Source organism: Syngnathus scovelli, chromosome 11, assembly GCF_024217435.2.
Source record: "Syngnathus scovelli strain Florida chromosome 11, RoL_Ssco_1.2, whole genome shotgun sequence".
Taxonomy (NCBI): domain Eukaryota; kingdom Metazoa; phylum Chordata; class Actinopteri; order Syngnathiformes; family Syngnathidae; genus Syngnathus; species Syngnathus scovelli.
Genome location: NC_090857.1, coordinates 2,863,871 through 2,880,467, shown reverse-complemented (window position 1 = coordinate 2,880,467; position 16,597 = coordinate 2,863,871). Strand labels below are relative to the sequence as shown.

The 16,597-nt window shown below is 42.6% G+C and overlaps 1 protein-coding gene across 2 annotated transcripts in view; it reads right to left on the bottom strand.

The window, feature by feature from the left end:
• The window catches only part of LOC125977517 (cadherin-22), an 84,186-nt gene that overhangs the window by 36,908 nt on the left and 30,681 nt on the right, over positions 1-16,597 (bottom strand). The window lies entirely within an intron of this gene.

Genomic DNA, 16,597 nt, shown 5'->3' with positions numbered 1-16,597 from the left:
CCTGACGTGTTATGCGAAGAAATATTTAGAAAATCACAAACGAATAGGAACGTTTTCTTTGGTCGGCCTCACAATCCCGATGGAAGCCAACGCTTGCCGGCGGACAGTTTAACCGATTGTATTTGTGTCCTGTCCGGGGGACGTCTATAATCACACTGGCTTCCCGCTTGGCCCTGTAGCTTGCGGAAATAATTCCTTCTCAAGCTGTTGGTGGAGGCAATGTGCGTGTTATTGGAAAGCAGCGTCAAATCCCCCGGAGCAAACAACCTCGAGAGCGAGTCAAACAGCTCGCTTCTCTTTGCTCACCTGCTCCAGACGATGCGTCCAAAAACATGAATGCACTTTGCTGGGATTTGGACGCTTGGTGTGATGCAGAGCGTTAAGTCAGCACCCGGAAAGCGCTCGATACACAAAGTGTGCGACTTGTGATACAAGTCAGCGCTAGCTTGGGTTTTGACTTCAACAATTTGACCACACATGAAAGCTGGAACAGGGAACTTGGATTTTTTCAAAATAACCACCTTTTAAACTTGCACCCACTAAGATTTGTGTTGAAACACATAATACATATCTGAAGATCATTGCTGAAACTGAGTGGCCACTTGTGGCGATGAAGCGATACTATTTCAATTTTTTAGTCTGGCGTAAGTCATTCCTCCTCCACTATTTTCTGAAACAACATGAGCACTTTAAATTACGCCTCAATGATAATCTGGTGCAATTGCAATTTGCCCTTGCGAGCTGCTCAGCTTGCAGTGCCTTGACTGAAAATGCATTTTCCTTTTGAATAGTTGGATGTATTTCAGCCACTGGAAGGTTTTCACAGCTCAAAAAGTAGTTATGTGCAGAATTCCCAAAAATGCTAAACCAAGTAGCAGTAGCTATGTCATGTAAATGGCTTGGCTCAGTAAAAGTTGGCAGACACTGCTGGAAACATACGCAAGACGCAGATAATGTGCATTCTCAGCCTTGCCTGAATGAATCTTGGCTGGGACAGCAGCGGAGGCCGGGAGAATGTGACCCGTTTTGCTCCCTTAGCTCCGGCTATGCCTGCAGCCACACAGCAGAGATGACTATCCTCCTCCTCATCGTCATCATCATCATCAACAACTTGCGTCCGTGCTCCATAGCGTCAACACCACCCCATCGATAATGTTAACAAGTACCATCCAATATGCATGACTCGTGCTCTGCTTAAATTGATCCCAAATACTTCGTTTCAACTTTCCAATTAGCAATGTTCCAGCCGTGAAGTGGAAACTTCAAAGCCATAAAACACACGGCGTCATGTTTATTCCTCGCTGCCTTCGAGGCAAACAGCGTCGGGAGGATGAAATTAATTCATTTTGCCTATCTGCTGCCCCCTCCCTCTTTTTATTTTACAGTAGATGACTTAACAGGGGCGCCAGGCAGTTTCAATGTGTTTAATTAGAGAGCATTTGTATCAAACATATTCGTGCATGCACCAGCGCCACACAAGTTCGTTGTGAGTCCTCGCTATCTGAACACAAAACTTATCCAATGGCTCTCTCCCTTATTCCGTTCCGCCTCCACATTAAGGAATTTCATTAAGTGTGTACACATTTACTCATAATTAGGCCTGAGAGTAAGAAACGCTAATGAGGAAGCGAAACGCGTATGCTAGCGTGTCCTGGCTTTCTCTCAAATTTGGCCACCGCCACGCTGGTTTGTCGCCAGCCCACGCAAGCTAATTAGCAGCGTGTCAATTAGCGCCCTTTCCTTTTCTGGCAGCGGCCAGCAAAATGTAGGCTTGATGATGCAACTACGGCTGCCATACTTGTCCATCTCGTTTACTCCCATCTGAGGGGTATTGGCAAGCATCGGGCAGCCATTCGTGACCTATTAGGCGCGCCGGATTGATCGGAGAGCTTGCGTGGGAGTCTCATCAGCGGGCACGACCAGAACGGGCCCTTTGACAGCTGGCAGCAGGCACATGACAGCCAGGGGAGAGTGGCGGCCAAGAGGCAGGGGGCCTTCCCTCGTCACAACCACTACAGTGAGTGGCCGAGCAGAAGTGAAGGAGATAAAACTGGTTCGTATCTCTCACTTTCTTGGTTTCCACCAATCACGCATCAATCGGTAAGACGAGGCTTGGAATACGGATGTGGGTCTACGTCAAGGTCAGCTTAGTACAACTTGTGGAGATGTTCTGCTTAGAACAGGGGCATGCAAGTCTACTTCGACCAGGCCAAAATCCTGAAAAATTATTTGACTATTTGCTTCATCACTGCCATCTAGTGGTGAAAACAATTATTTATTTACCTGTCATTGTATGTCACTGGCATGGATAGGTAGATGAACAACATACATTTATAGAAAAAAATCTTTAGGCACAACACAGTCTTTTCTCAAATACATTCTCACACACAGACACAAAGACACACGTTTCTAGGAGGCAAGTAACCCTTTTTTAATATTGCAAACATTTCTTTGGCCCTCTGCCTTTGACTGTGCGCCTCTCAGCCACTCCTACAAACATATTTCTTTCCAGCCTTCCACTGTCTCCATCCGAGTTGCTTTGTATGCTGGGCTTCTTTTTTCAACTTTCTTTTCACTCATATTTTTTCTTCCGTCACTTTGCCTCCTCACTGACCAGCATCCCAAAAAGATGGTGTAGCTAAGTTGAAAGAATGTTCAGTTTGAGGACACGTTGCGATTTTGCACTCACGTTAAAATTATTTCAATCGTTTCCTTTTCATCTCGTGTTTTTTTTTCAGTTCTCTTGGTAATACGGATGGGAGAGAAGTTTGTCAAAATAAACCGAAGATCAAGAATCCAGGCACACACACACACAGCATTTCTAGCAGACTTTTTAGTTAAATATCTTCTCTAATAAATGATGTCGAGGGTCCATCGTCTCATTGGATGCAAAGCTGCGTGCAGTGTAAACCTCCCTTTCACCGGGTACATATTTACCCTCGACTTTGAAATTTGGGATCAGCCTCTATAACGAGGCCTTGATCCGGCACATTCGCACCCGACGATTAATAAAAAGGTAAACTAAAACCGCCTCCAAACTGCTCTCGAACTGTTTATTCCTCCGAATATATTAAAAGGATTAGCCCGTGTACGTAACGTGATTACGAACAACGCGTCGGGAGTGTGAACAGGCGGAAAGTCAACACACACGTAGATAGACCCTCGTTCTCAGGAGAGTGAAAAGGTGAGGGATAAACTAAAATTATCAGGCGGATTAAGAGATTACTTCAAAACTGCCTTTAAGATTTTTTTTTAGTCGAGAAAAAACATAAAATATTAACTGCATACTTACACAAACTAGATAGAACCTAATTGGAATGTGCAATGTGAGGAAAATGCAGTATTTGGTGCATATATGCTTCTATAGCTCAAAACCTCTGAGTTAGAAGTGCTAGAGTGACCTGAAAAGAATTATGCTTGCATCTCAAAACACTCTAAAATAAATAGAAAAGAAATTCATTTGTTATGGTGCCCCCATCTTCAGCCTGAGGTCTGTGATTGTCTACCTTTATCCATAATATACAACAAAACAATATCTTGTCAGATGGAAAACAAGAAGACAATTATTTTACTTCTGCTGTCTATTTTTTCACTTTAAAAAAGACGATTACAAGAATTGTCAGAAAGGTTTCGAAACATAAAGACTAAATTGGGTGGACAAGTGCAAGGAAAGCTTTCTGATGTCTTTCTAATGCTCAGAGCACAACTACAAATGTTTAAAATGCAAATATCCATTAAGTCTCCCGTGATAATCCCCCAAAAAAATAAAAAAAATGAAACAACCCTAACCCTGCCAGATCCGCTTTGACTTGTTGACATTCTGACAGACCTCCACCAGGATCACGCCGCATTTAACACTTGCTCGCGGCCGTGTTCAAGCATGTAGGTGGTCTCAGGGGCTCCTCGCGATGCAGAGGGCACGGCCGGTGCCAAGTGTTGACAGAAACCGGTGCTTCTCATCTAACCGACTATATGGACAGCTGTCAGCAAGCCTGGACATCATCCATCGCACTCATGCAAGCGGAAGAGGCTGACCATCTCTTCATATTTGATACCACCCTACCAACCTCTCTCACTGCCAGCTGAGGCTGCGAATCTAGAGCGCCGGCGACCCGTGAGACGAGCGATTTGGTAAAGTGCAGCCTGCAGCCTCGTGGAGCTCTTTGGTGCCCACCCCCGCTTATCTGGAGGAAGTCCAACAAAGTCCAGGAAAGAATAAGAGATACTATACCTCATAGACAATGTTGCAATGAGTCTAAAAACATTACGGAAAGAACTAACTCAAAAAGATCTCAATTTGTAACCCAGATTTTGCAGGAGTGCCGTTATACAACAAGTGCGGCTTGCTTGTGAGGATAAGCAAAGAAGATTGCGGTGAGGTGCAGCGCCGGATAGGCTGCAATTAGCGTAATCACAAGAGCGACGTTTGCACGCCACCGACAATATGTCACCTTCCATTAGGGGCCGCAAGCAAACGCAGGAGCCTTAATGCGTGGCAGCGGCCGTTCGCTCTCCTGCACAGCTCCCCGGTGTCAATGCGCATCTCGCTCTCCTCGGTCACGCTCGACCACATGCCATTGACTCGCCAATACCACACAGACGCAGAATACAAAGTCTACTCAAGAGCGAGCGAGCCAAACAATGGCGAGGTCCAATTGCTACCGGCCTGTATGGGATTCTTGGCAGGCAAACAGAACGGAGCGTGGCTGGCTGTCAAAGTGTGGGGGTGGGGAGTGATTCAGATGGATGAAATGGGTCAAATCTTTCTGCAGAGGTGCTTTGGGTCGAACATTGGAAGCTGCGGCCAAGCAGAATTCAAATGCGGGGCCGTAAACTCGACTTTAGCGACAGCCAGGGCGGTATTTTACGTTTAGTACGGAGCAGCTGATTCAAAGTTTTGGTTCCCACCTGGACCCGCGTCTGTCACTCACTGTCAACTCTTGTCATCATTCGTCAGGGAGTTCTGATTGAGCCTGACATACTCTACAATGCAACATGGGGAGTTTAAAAAGCAAACAGGGCCAAGTGATATTTTAAAACTTGGCTCATTTGTTTGTAATCTCCATACAGCGTGTTTGAGTGCCAACTAAGGCACTTACAGGAATGACTGCTGTGATATGTACCAAATAATGTCTGTGGGTACAAAACATTTGTAAATAAAAAAGCAATTTAACAAATAAACTGGACTGCTGATGTTTGGATACTTCACGGAGTCAGACGCGTACAGTCCTTACAGTGCTTGCTGAGCCAAGTGACTGTGACAAATTGGGATTGGAAACCATGAAAAAAAAAAGGGGGGGGGGTTAATAAGGATGGCGGAAGGGATTGGACTCTGGTGTCGGGTTCACTCCAATGAACAGACTGCGTGTACTCCTCTTGAGCCTGGCTTTGATGGCGGCTTTCATCCATCTGATGGGGAGATTTTGCAGATGCAAGATGCAGCTGGGTGTCTTTCTTGGATTTTGTGTGTGTGTGACTTTGAAAGCGGTCCCAACTTTGTATGTGGTTGCGCAACTTTAAATGCATGTGGGCAGAAAAACACGGAAGGTGATGAAATGTGCAATGTTTGTTTTTTTGGAGCGGTGGGGATGAACTTTGTGAACGCACTGGTGATGAAATATGCGTTTCCAAATAGTACATAATTTAACACTATAATGTTGTTTAGTAACAGGATTACAACCCTATGAGATGCCGCTGATGCAGTTCAGTGCTTAGCAAATGTATTAGACAAGGGAAGGAGACCCTCCAGTATTGTGAAGAAACTCGCTGAGATTTCACCAATTTGACGGAAAAGAGAATTTTCAACATAAATGTTTTAAAATGTGTGCAGGGTAGGATGAAATCTTCAAATGATCAAGGGATTCTTTAAAGTCATGATGTAATTCCATAGAAGTTTTTTTTTTCTTTCCCGTATAATGGCACCATACAAAGAGTGTTATATTTCTTGTGTTAGTTATTTCTGGATGTTTTTCCACCTCGAGCACCGAGTCAATCGGCTCGCTTCTTCATTTTTTGCTGTAGTCTTGACTCTGAGCCATCCAATGCGTTCAGGCGTGAGATTCCCATTAAACCTGAGAGCGAAGCGGCCCTGACTCTGTTTCTCCGCGCCCTCATCAACATTGTGATGGTTTGATTGTGCGCTTGCCAAATTGTGCGTGAAGATCCGCCACTACAAATGTCGGTGGACAATTTGTTGACCGGGCGTCCTTCATCTTCACGTGACGGGAGTTTGCGTAACGTTCAGTCAGTGCCACGAGTGCTGCCACCATGTTGGGAGTGCACAATACAAGCGCGTTTTCACATTTTGAGAAGCCTGCATTATATTTGTGGAAAGGTCAAGCCTACAAGCCCGGGGACAGCTTGTATAAGTGTGGTAATTATGATGTCGCTACTCGGGAATTAGAGGGAGCTTTGTATCCGGTGTCAACACCCAGCACACGGAAGGGAAGCTATGTGAGTCCGTTGGAAATGTCAGTGACGGGGGGATGAGGGAGGGCGATTGGAAAGTAATTATTTTCTCAATCGTCATGACTGCCCTTGAAGAGTCAACGGTTTCCTTGTTGCCAAGTTAAAAACAAAGCGTGCTCCTTTTCTTGACGCTGACACGATAAAGGTCAACCCTAATGACATGCTTCGTTAGCATCCAGAATGAGGCTCGTCCGGAGCACCTACGGACGAGAGGTTAGCGCATCTTTTAGCATCTATGCTGACGTGGCGCACAATTTTGTTTGTAGTCACGGGGGAAAGGATCATAACATGTCGTTTTCTATGTGCTCATTATGGTTGCGAGGGAGCTGCCAATTGAATGTATGGAGAACTTGACACAAGAAGAAAATGTGAAATGCCTTAAAACAATATTTTTGGCAGTACAATGCAAGTACAATCATTTTAAAATAAAGATTACACTGAAAAAAGATTTTATAGTGCTGACAATTTGATTTCCATTATTTCTGCATCTTGTAAAAGAAAGTTCAACTGTATTCTGCAACAGCAATGTTGTCCAAAGAGTCAAGGGGTACCATAAATAGACTTTTTTTTTTTTAAATTAGCACCCTTTAGAAGAATAATTTACATGCAGATATTTGGTAATTAGAAGAAGTTTGGGGCTTTTTGCACATATTGACTAACCCGTTTGTTTTCTGTGAGGAGAAGGGCATGATTAACACCTCTCACTGCAACTTGTAATTAGCATTGCAGCTACTACTTGCCAAAGAAAGTTTCTTTCTCAGACAACTTTTTATAAATCAATAGAAACAGGGCAACAAAAAACAAAATGGAGCATTTGGTACCAAGGATTTCTTTGCAAATGCTGTTTAGATTCCGTCGCCATGGCAAGGTGAGTCCATGATGTGAATGGTTTGGAAAAAAGAAAGAAAAAGAAAAGCATGACTCTTTCAAAGACTAAGAGCCTCTTAGCGAGACACACTTTATCATCATCATCTCACACCATGCTTTTTCTTTTTGTGCCCAAATCAATAGTTGGATGGAAATGAGCTTCTTTGTGATGATACGCAACTATAGAACTCTTAAGAACCGTCACAGGAAATGATGGGATGCATTAAAAGATGTGAGCGTACAGTCAGGGTGAGGTGCACCGGTTGTTGTGAACAAATATCACGCATGCACGGCCCGCTTAGATGAGCAAGGTTTTTGTCCCTTTGTTAAGCAATATTCGATGGGTTTTATACAAGCAAATAAAAAGAGCTGCAAAATATTGAGGATGTTTTATACAATTGCAACAAAGAAAATAGGATTTGATATACATTAATTTTGTGTCAGAAAAAAATATTGCTGCGAGATGACCCTTCGCTTTTGGGTTAATTAAAATCGCACACATAATAGATAGAACATGCAGTTCAGATCGACTGATTGCAGCCACTTGGCCGTCCGTCTATTTGAGAATACGCTGCACACTGTGAGCCACTCTAGTTGCAAAAGAGGGCTCTTTCGTTCCGGTATAATTAAACACGCTTCAGGTAGCTGAGGTCTAAGGTCATAGGAAGCCCTTGGCGGGCATACACATTTGGCTATTAGGATGGAAACGTCAATAGGACTCTGAGCGTGCAAGTAAAGAAAAGACTGATGATGAGACAAAAATGACTTACAAATACATATGTGAGTGTCAGTTTTATTTCAGTTTAAATTTCAAAGGTTAGATGTTGTATAGTTCTTGTCACACGCTTATCTTAAAACACTGTGTACACCTGTTGCTCATACCCTTTTGAAGATGGAGGTAAAATGTCCAAAATGGAGGCAAGCAGGCATGCAGGCCGAGGGAGAGAGGCAATGGCAGGCAGGTAAAGGTGGAAGGCCAAGCAAGGAAAGGGGTCAGGTGGCACACAGGTATAAATCCAAATTGTTTGTAATCCAACTAAGGTTTCAACATAAAGGGTTCCAAGAAGTAGTTCCAAAATGTACAAGCTTGGAGCAGACTACTATCTTCCTTCTTTGTCTAACTGAGACTGACGACCAAGTGGTCAGGTGACTGATCAGGTGACTGACCAGGTGATCAATGGCATATATAGCTTGCGTCAGAAAAGTTCCAGGACTGGTGACACTGCAATGTTTATAGACCTTGAATTTAAAGTTGTAAACCTGTCCATGGTGAAGACTTGTTTTTATTCTGCTGCAGCATAAAAAAAATGAGAAGTTGGTCTTCTTGCTTGTGATGTCAGCGGAAAGTAAATCATACCTTAGCAATCAACCCCTTCGCTTTCCTGCTGGGGTCCCTGAACAAACTATCAAGATATCGTTGGCAGTGCGTGTTCCAAGCGTTACGGACCCCACCATTAAGTGAGCGGCCAATTATTAAGTCCATCACAAGTCCATAAGAATCCCAGCATGTGCAGTTTCAGATGCATCTGGCTTGACTGCTGTAGCAGAAAGAATTTATAGATTGAGGTTATATTCTATATGGAAAACTTTTTGAATCACAGGCTTGCACGTTCCTTCCTTTTAACAGCCAATTTAAAGCAGCTCTCCAAAATATCAGCCAGCCACAAAAGGGATGAGATCCTTTGGAGGAGTGAAAGCGCAAAAAAAAAAAAAAAAGAACATAATCATCCAAACTGGATAGAATGGCAATTGACATGCGGTCGCTGATTTTGAGGACAAACATAGTTTAGCAGTGTGTGAGCGCACACAATAAGTGGCGAAGTGTTTGAATTACATTGAAGTGTTCTAAACGGATGTAATGGCTTTTCAATTAAACAAAATGAGGACCATTTTGACCCAAATATGCAGAAAGATATTTCCAATCAACACTTTAAAAAAGCGGAAAGATTAATTTTCATACACAGTCATTTCAAAACATCCACTTCATTATATTAGCGAGGAAAAAAAAAAAATCTCACAAATGGGCTTTTATTAGCCAAGTGCGAGCGTAGTTACGTATTTCGTACTGCTTTGCATTCTAAATTATCGGACAACAAGATGGCTCAATAAAGATAAAGGCCCACAAGACAATGCGGGAAAGCTGAATGTTTACTATAATCACAAAGTCCATTTAGCATAGTTTGCTGCTATAATAGTCAGGACCCAATATAAATCTCAACAACTAATTAAATGCTCCACCATGATGCCAGCGGAGCGCTTCTACTAAATGCTCGTTAACTCAAACTCCACTCATGTTCGAATGGACAAATCAACTTTCTTTTCTCTCCATATTACCCAGCTCTACATCCTTAATACAGTAGCGCGGGAAAGCTATTGCTTCACGTGACCCTCAATCCTCAGAGTGAAGGGCTAATGAGAATTGAAATAAGGGGCAAGCTCCGGCGCGTCCGAGCGAGGACAATTACAATTACAATGCACGTTCGTGTCACCTTACAGACTCCTTGGATTTCTCTTAATCGCGCGCAGAGTGTCCTCCCCGCTTGGGCGCCATTAGAGAATTCGCCGAGGCACTGATTGATGCCAAGCAGAAGACGGAAAGACATCCACAATGAAGCGTCTGGGATAATACGGTCTTATCAACAGAGTCTTCGTGAGTCGGGATCAACAAGTCTGACAGCACAAATGACTCGAGATTACGCCTTTTGACGGGCAACCCAATCTTTGCTTGGGAATTATGAACGTTAGCGGGTTATCTTCCCTCGCCAGATGCTCCTCTCATTGTGGTGGAATGTCTTTATTTTGGTGCTCGGCCATTGTTTTAGATGAGTAATGTAAAGAGTACGAAGCGGGACTGTGAGATGAATGGAAGCAGGCCTCCATGGCGTGAACAGAAACGTCGTCTTTCAAGTCATTAATATGCGCACTGTCTGTGGTGTCCCATTAGCAGACAAAAGATATTGAAGGCAATCAAGCGAGCTCATATGAAGACAATGCGTCAGGAGGCAAAAATGACTATTTTAGTTGATCACAGTTTGTCATCCCCCAAAATAAAAAGCTTTGTCATCTCAAAACCCGCTGAGACTCTCGCAGTTTTCACCAATTTGGAGACAGCGCATTAAGTCCAACGCCTCTGGAAATTGTTCACCATGTCTGCCTTTCTCATCTCCTCTCTGTCTTTAAGACTTCCTTTCCTCTCACCCCTCTCACTCCCCCGCCTACTTTCCCCAAACTATTCTGCGCAATAGTTATTCTCAAGTCATTATCTTATTTGTGCGTCTCCGCTCAGCTGTGAATCCACAAGGTATTCCTCTCTGTTCTCCATTAGCTCGGCAGCAGTCGAGCCTCTGCTGCCAATCACGCGCCACTGCCAAAAGAGAGACGGGCTAAAGAGACAAGATAAGGAGAGGTGAAGTGGAAGCGGGAAGACGGGGCGGGGGTAGACACAGAGAGAGAAATACGAAATAGCTGTGAAACAGACAGCGTTAGAAGTAGGGGGAAGTGATACGGGGGGACTTGGAGATGAAGAGAGAGCTTTAGGGGCTAATAGGGGCTATGCGAGAGTCCAAATTATGGGTCAGGGACTTCACTTGGCAGCTGCCATGGAAACAACTCCCAAAGCAAAGAGCCATTCCTTCTCTTTTTCTATCTTCAAATGGCAAAGTTTCGGATTGAATGAGCGAGACGAAAAAAGATTCGAAAGAATACTTAAATGCTGATTGGACTTTTGGAGTTTAAAAAAATGCTCCGATCACCTTGAGACCAGAATAGATTCTGGTGTTAGCCCACAGACAACCAAGGAGAGGATAACCAGAAAAAATGGAGAACATGTGCTTGAAGTGGTGTTAGTCATCTGAAGTACATCACACACTAAAAGCATTAAAAAACATTTTCCCTCGTCCTGTGAGGCGCTCACATATTTTCAAAATGGCTACATGTTCACCAAAGTGCTAGAAAATAGAGTTATGGTTGAGGCAAAGGGTGAACAAGTACATGTAATACTGAAAGTCCAACAATTTAAACTGCAGTTCCTTGGACAATATGCTTTGCTTGAGTGGACATGATGAGATGATAAATGTGAAGGTGACGTGCTTTGGAGCACTATGGGAACAAAAAAAAAAAAAAAAACACACAAACACACTTACTGTGCTATCATCGAATCTAGATTTGTATTGGCTCTTTTTTTCTTCTTCTTCTTCACAATATCATTGTTTCTTTCATATATATATAAGAATATTTTAATAGCATGAGGAAAAGGGTGACCTCGCAACAAGGTCATACAAGTTCTGTATATCGTTGCCAGCTATTTTTCTTAATGCATAATGATAGATATTGTGCATATTTTTTTTTTTTTTTATCAAGCTCAGGGTGAAGGCAAGACTGCTGCAAATTACAAGCAAGTTGTTTTGTTGCATTGATTGATTGATTGATTTCAGTCAATTTTGTATCACCCAAACTGGACTCAAATATATTGCCTCTTTTATGGAACAGCAGAGGTCATAGAAATATCTGTTTCCATTTCAGCAGCATTTGAAATAATCAAACTAAATAAATTCATCGTCACGTTTCAAATGCGACACGGAGGGTGCAGTCCAAACCGCTCTAGCTGCTCCTTCTTGTTTGTTCTGCTCCTCGAATTCGAGATTAGTAAACACCAGCCACTTCTCTGCATTGCATGGCCAATCAGATGGAGCGCCCCCGCTTCACCTGCCCCAGTCGCACGGATTATTAATCCCTAATGACGTGTAACAATAAAGTCAAAACGGTAATAAATAGATCTCAGAATTTTACTAAATTAATTTCCGGAGCGCAGTCTGACTCGATGGTAAGAGAATGGAAAGCATGGAGATATAGCAAACACTATTGCATACTGTTAAGGTCAAAATTGAGACGCACTGACATTTAACAGGAAGAGAACCACGGCAAAAGTCATTCTGTACTTTGCGTGCATGAAAACTGAAGAGTCCATAAGGGTTAACGGAGGGAGGACTCCACGGCACGGCAAACACTTTAACTCTGTCACCCTCTGTGTCGCACATGTGAATTCAGCAATCAGACCCGTGGAAGATTTAACGAGAGCATTAGCGTGGACGACACAAGCAATCAGTGTCCTCTAAGTTTGCCATGTTCTTGTGCCAAAACAGAGCATTAGGTCTCATCCGATCCCACTATGTTAACATTGGGGGCAAAGCCTCCAGACTAAATATTTTAAACATGACTGGATGAAGGCCTCGTGGGGAACTCTGTTGTGTTCCTATGAATGGTAACAAAGTTGATATCCTGCAAGGGCAAAGTTGTTAGCGGCTCCTGGAAATTGAAAATCTCCTCTCGGGTTTCAAGGGGGCTCTTGTTTTCTTTTTGCAATAAGCAGTAAAGTAGAGGCTGATCACCCAGGGATAACTCTTGTGGTTTTATTCAAATGAGAGTGGTATTTTTTTTAATGGTTTGCTGTTAAGAGGGTAAGAAAAATCAAATGAAAATGATCTAAGAATATAAGACGGCTGCAAACATTCATAGCGAGCCAGAGCCAGTTGGACCCTTGAGGTGTTTTGGGCAAATGTCAAGAGGCTGGACCCAATTCGAGGGTGCGGAATCTCATTACCGTTCTAGTACTCACGAGCATTGAATTTTTCCTAATAACAACATCAGCAAAGAAATAATCTGCTGTAACTGAATTACCTCTTAGGAGAGGCCGCAAATATATATTAGCCACTTCTAGGCAAACGCTAGACACGGAAGAGTAAACAAAAATCAGGAAAACCACATTTAAAGTATACCATGAAGTCTTTTCATGTTTTCAACAGTTATCCTCGTAATTGTCAAAGAAACAAATTCCTTTGACATGATATTTAAATCATCTGATAGGCTATGTGCTGCTGTTTTGGTTAGCAGTCGAATTAATACAGTCCCAAAGTGTTTGTGTAGAGGACTGAGATTATTTGTGGTGTTTATTTGCTTCAATTGAATAACAAACTGGCAGCTAATAAATTGCTATCTTAAAGAAATGGACACTTTTACAGGAAATATGCTATATTATTGCCCATTTCTTTGATTGGCCATTATTTGTGAGTTTGAAGACTTTCTGATTGTGCTGACAGTTAGCCACCTACTGCTTTAGCATGGAGTGAACTGCCGCTGAATGTTACTTTTATTGTTATGACTACAATGATGCTTGCCACCCATTGTTTTACCAGTGTGTGTTTGAAAATTGCAACTGAGAGAGCGAGTGGGGTGCACTTGACTTGTGAGTCCACATTCTGTACGTGTGTGTGTGAAAGAGTAATAATGTTTCATCTCTACTGTCTGCTTTACTGATGTTTTATTCTGCTGTTAAAGTGGGACTTATTGCATTTCTCTGGCCTAATATTGCTTTCTGGTGTGTAGGAAGTTGCACAGATATTGCATAGAATTGTTGTTTACTTTGTTTATTTGTTTTGTCACAAAGATCTCTGTTATATTACTGTCTTGATGAAGGTTTTTTTTTTGTTTGACTTCACAGTGGGTGCTTCTGCTTCCACATGTTTGAAGCCGCTCGACAAGTCACAGCATCCTCACGCCGCGATGACCATTGTCATGGTAACAAAAGTGTGTGCTGGCCCTGCATCAAGCGGGTCTGAACGGAGGCGTATTTGCATGAGCCAGGACGACCTCCTTAAAACAGGCTTAGCTCAATTAGCCTTATGAAAAATGACAAAAGGTGTGTGTCATATCTTGATAGTTGGGATGTTTTGAAGAACGCAAATCAAGACACCAAGGAACTGGCTTTGATTATGAAAAAAAATACATGCTGCTTCTTGCAGTCACCGATTTAATGGATTAAAACGTATATATTGTTTTTTAAATAGCTCGTTTTCAAATCAGACGAGTGAAAATTGGTCAAATATAAAAAAAAGAAGATATTAAAAGTGAAGACAATTTGCAATTCGAGTAATGACACACGAATCTGATACACAATTTGCAGGCTACATAAAATGATGTGGCGGGCCGTATCTGGCCCCCGAGCCTTGAGTTTGACACCTGTGCTCTACGTCTTTATTCCGACTACTGAAACCATTCTATACCGTCAGAAAGATTAAATGACATGAAAACAGTCAGTAGACAAAAATACGCCTCTTAAATGTCTTATCTGCTTCTAAAATGTTTGCAGGTAATTGAAGAAAAAAAAACAATGAGTTCCCCGTCGACATGAATTCATCATCGCTAGCAATGAAGTGCCTAAACACAACATTGCTTTACAGAGTCCGGCATGCCATTTCAATTCAAGGCTGCACATTTATCAAAGAGCCACGGGATGCTCCAGTGGTACAACAATAAAAACAAAACTGAACACATCCACGCTGGATGTCAGAGACCGGCGAAATTTAATACTCAAACAACATCATGTACTTTTCATTTGCCCACAAACATGCGCTCACAGACAAAGCTGCAAGGGAATGGGTAAATAAAAAAAAAATTAAAAAAAAAACATTCCCAGCTGTTAGCCATATAATGACACTCCGCACTGACAGTAATAGCCCCGCAAACAGCAGTGGGATATTGTGGTGCGCCATACATTGCGATCACTACAGGAAGCTTGTACATGATGACACCACAAAAGAAGGCCTTACTATTCATGACACAGAAAACACTCAAGGGAGGAGGAAATCGTGTTCTAAATGTATTCCTAATGTGTGTATTTATACTTGCGTAACATGCATATATATATATTAATTTCACCTGGTGTTCCATTTCAATTTCTACTGTAAATGAAAAAGAGTTTCCTTTTACATCTTTGTCCGATGTATTGAATGGAAGAATATCTGTCAAGTAATATAAATAGAATCATCAATCACATTGGAATCTTGTTTATCTGTAATTATGACCTTATAAAATAAAACTTACACTGCAGTTTACCATTTTGGGGGGAGGCAGGGTTAGGACTAAGAAAAAAACTAAATCTCACAAAAGTCCATCTTGGAGAGGGGCAATGACTTTTGTTTGCCACCCTTGTTTTAAATCTGTCTGTCTACCTGGCACACACTCGGCGGCAACCCGTTTATTGCCAAGAAGGTCGGACATCAGCCCACATCAAGCACAAGTACATCACAGCAGCATTGTGAAGCTCAACTGAGTGGATGATGCGGGTAAGTGACGGCGCCGCATGCGGAGCCAAACACAAGCATTTCTTCCATCTGGCCTCACGTCACTTAGTGAGACAGCACACATGCGGGAGATTTGATGGAAGGATGGCAGAGGTGATTTAAGTGGAGTGGAGGGAGAGGAAAAAATGTTTGAGCAGGTAGCCAAGACAACACATGTATTTTCCCGGACAACAACGGAAACTACCGTATTTTCCACACTATAAGGCGCACCTAAAAACCTAAAATTTTCTCAAAAGCCGCCTTATAATCAGGTGCGCCTTATATATGGACCAATATTGAGCCACTACACCAGGTGTGTCCAAAGTCCGGCCCGTGGGGCAAACGTATATATCTTATATATGGACAAAGTTTTAAAACGGGCCATTCATTGAAGGTGCGCCTTATAATCCAGTGCGCCTTATAGTGCAGAAAATACAGGAAGCAAACTGCTGAGGGGAACATTTCCTTTCAAATTAGTAGTTCGATCTTTGTCATCATAACATGACATTTCGAATTTTGCGGACCACTTGGAGTACTGCCACGGACATTTACATACATTTGTGTTTGCAGTTGAGCAACCTGAGGAGACCTTAACAGGTGATCAAGAGACAAAGATGGAGTTGACCTCCAAGCATTACGCCATTACAAGGCTCACCAAGTGGAGTAACTACGATGCTTAATAATAAGTGACAAGCGCGAATCAAAGACAAGCTCCATCTGACAAACACAAGCGCCCACTTTCCAACTTGAACACAGTACGTTCAGTTTTACTTGAGGGCCTTCATGAGTGCTGCTGCTCACTCAAGTCCTCTTAGCTCAGGGTCCCTGGGAGACAAAAAAAAAACACACCAAGGAGGCTGTTTGTCTTATCGTGTATAATTTAGCAGTGTTGCGCAAAATGTTTAACGTAATGCGTCGAGGGCACGGGGCAACAGCCATTTTGTGTAATCAGGCCAGATAAAGGTGAGGATTTTTAGTTTCTCACAGTTGCCTTTGTTTTGAATCAATTCGGCGCACTAAACAAGTCGATAGGAAGTATTTGGAAAAGGGCAGGCACGTTCTCATCGAAGCAATTTGACTGAATGATCACATCTGTCACATCCATTACGGACTCACAAAACGTAGCATGGAATTGACGACACGAA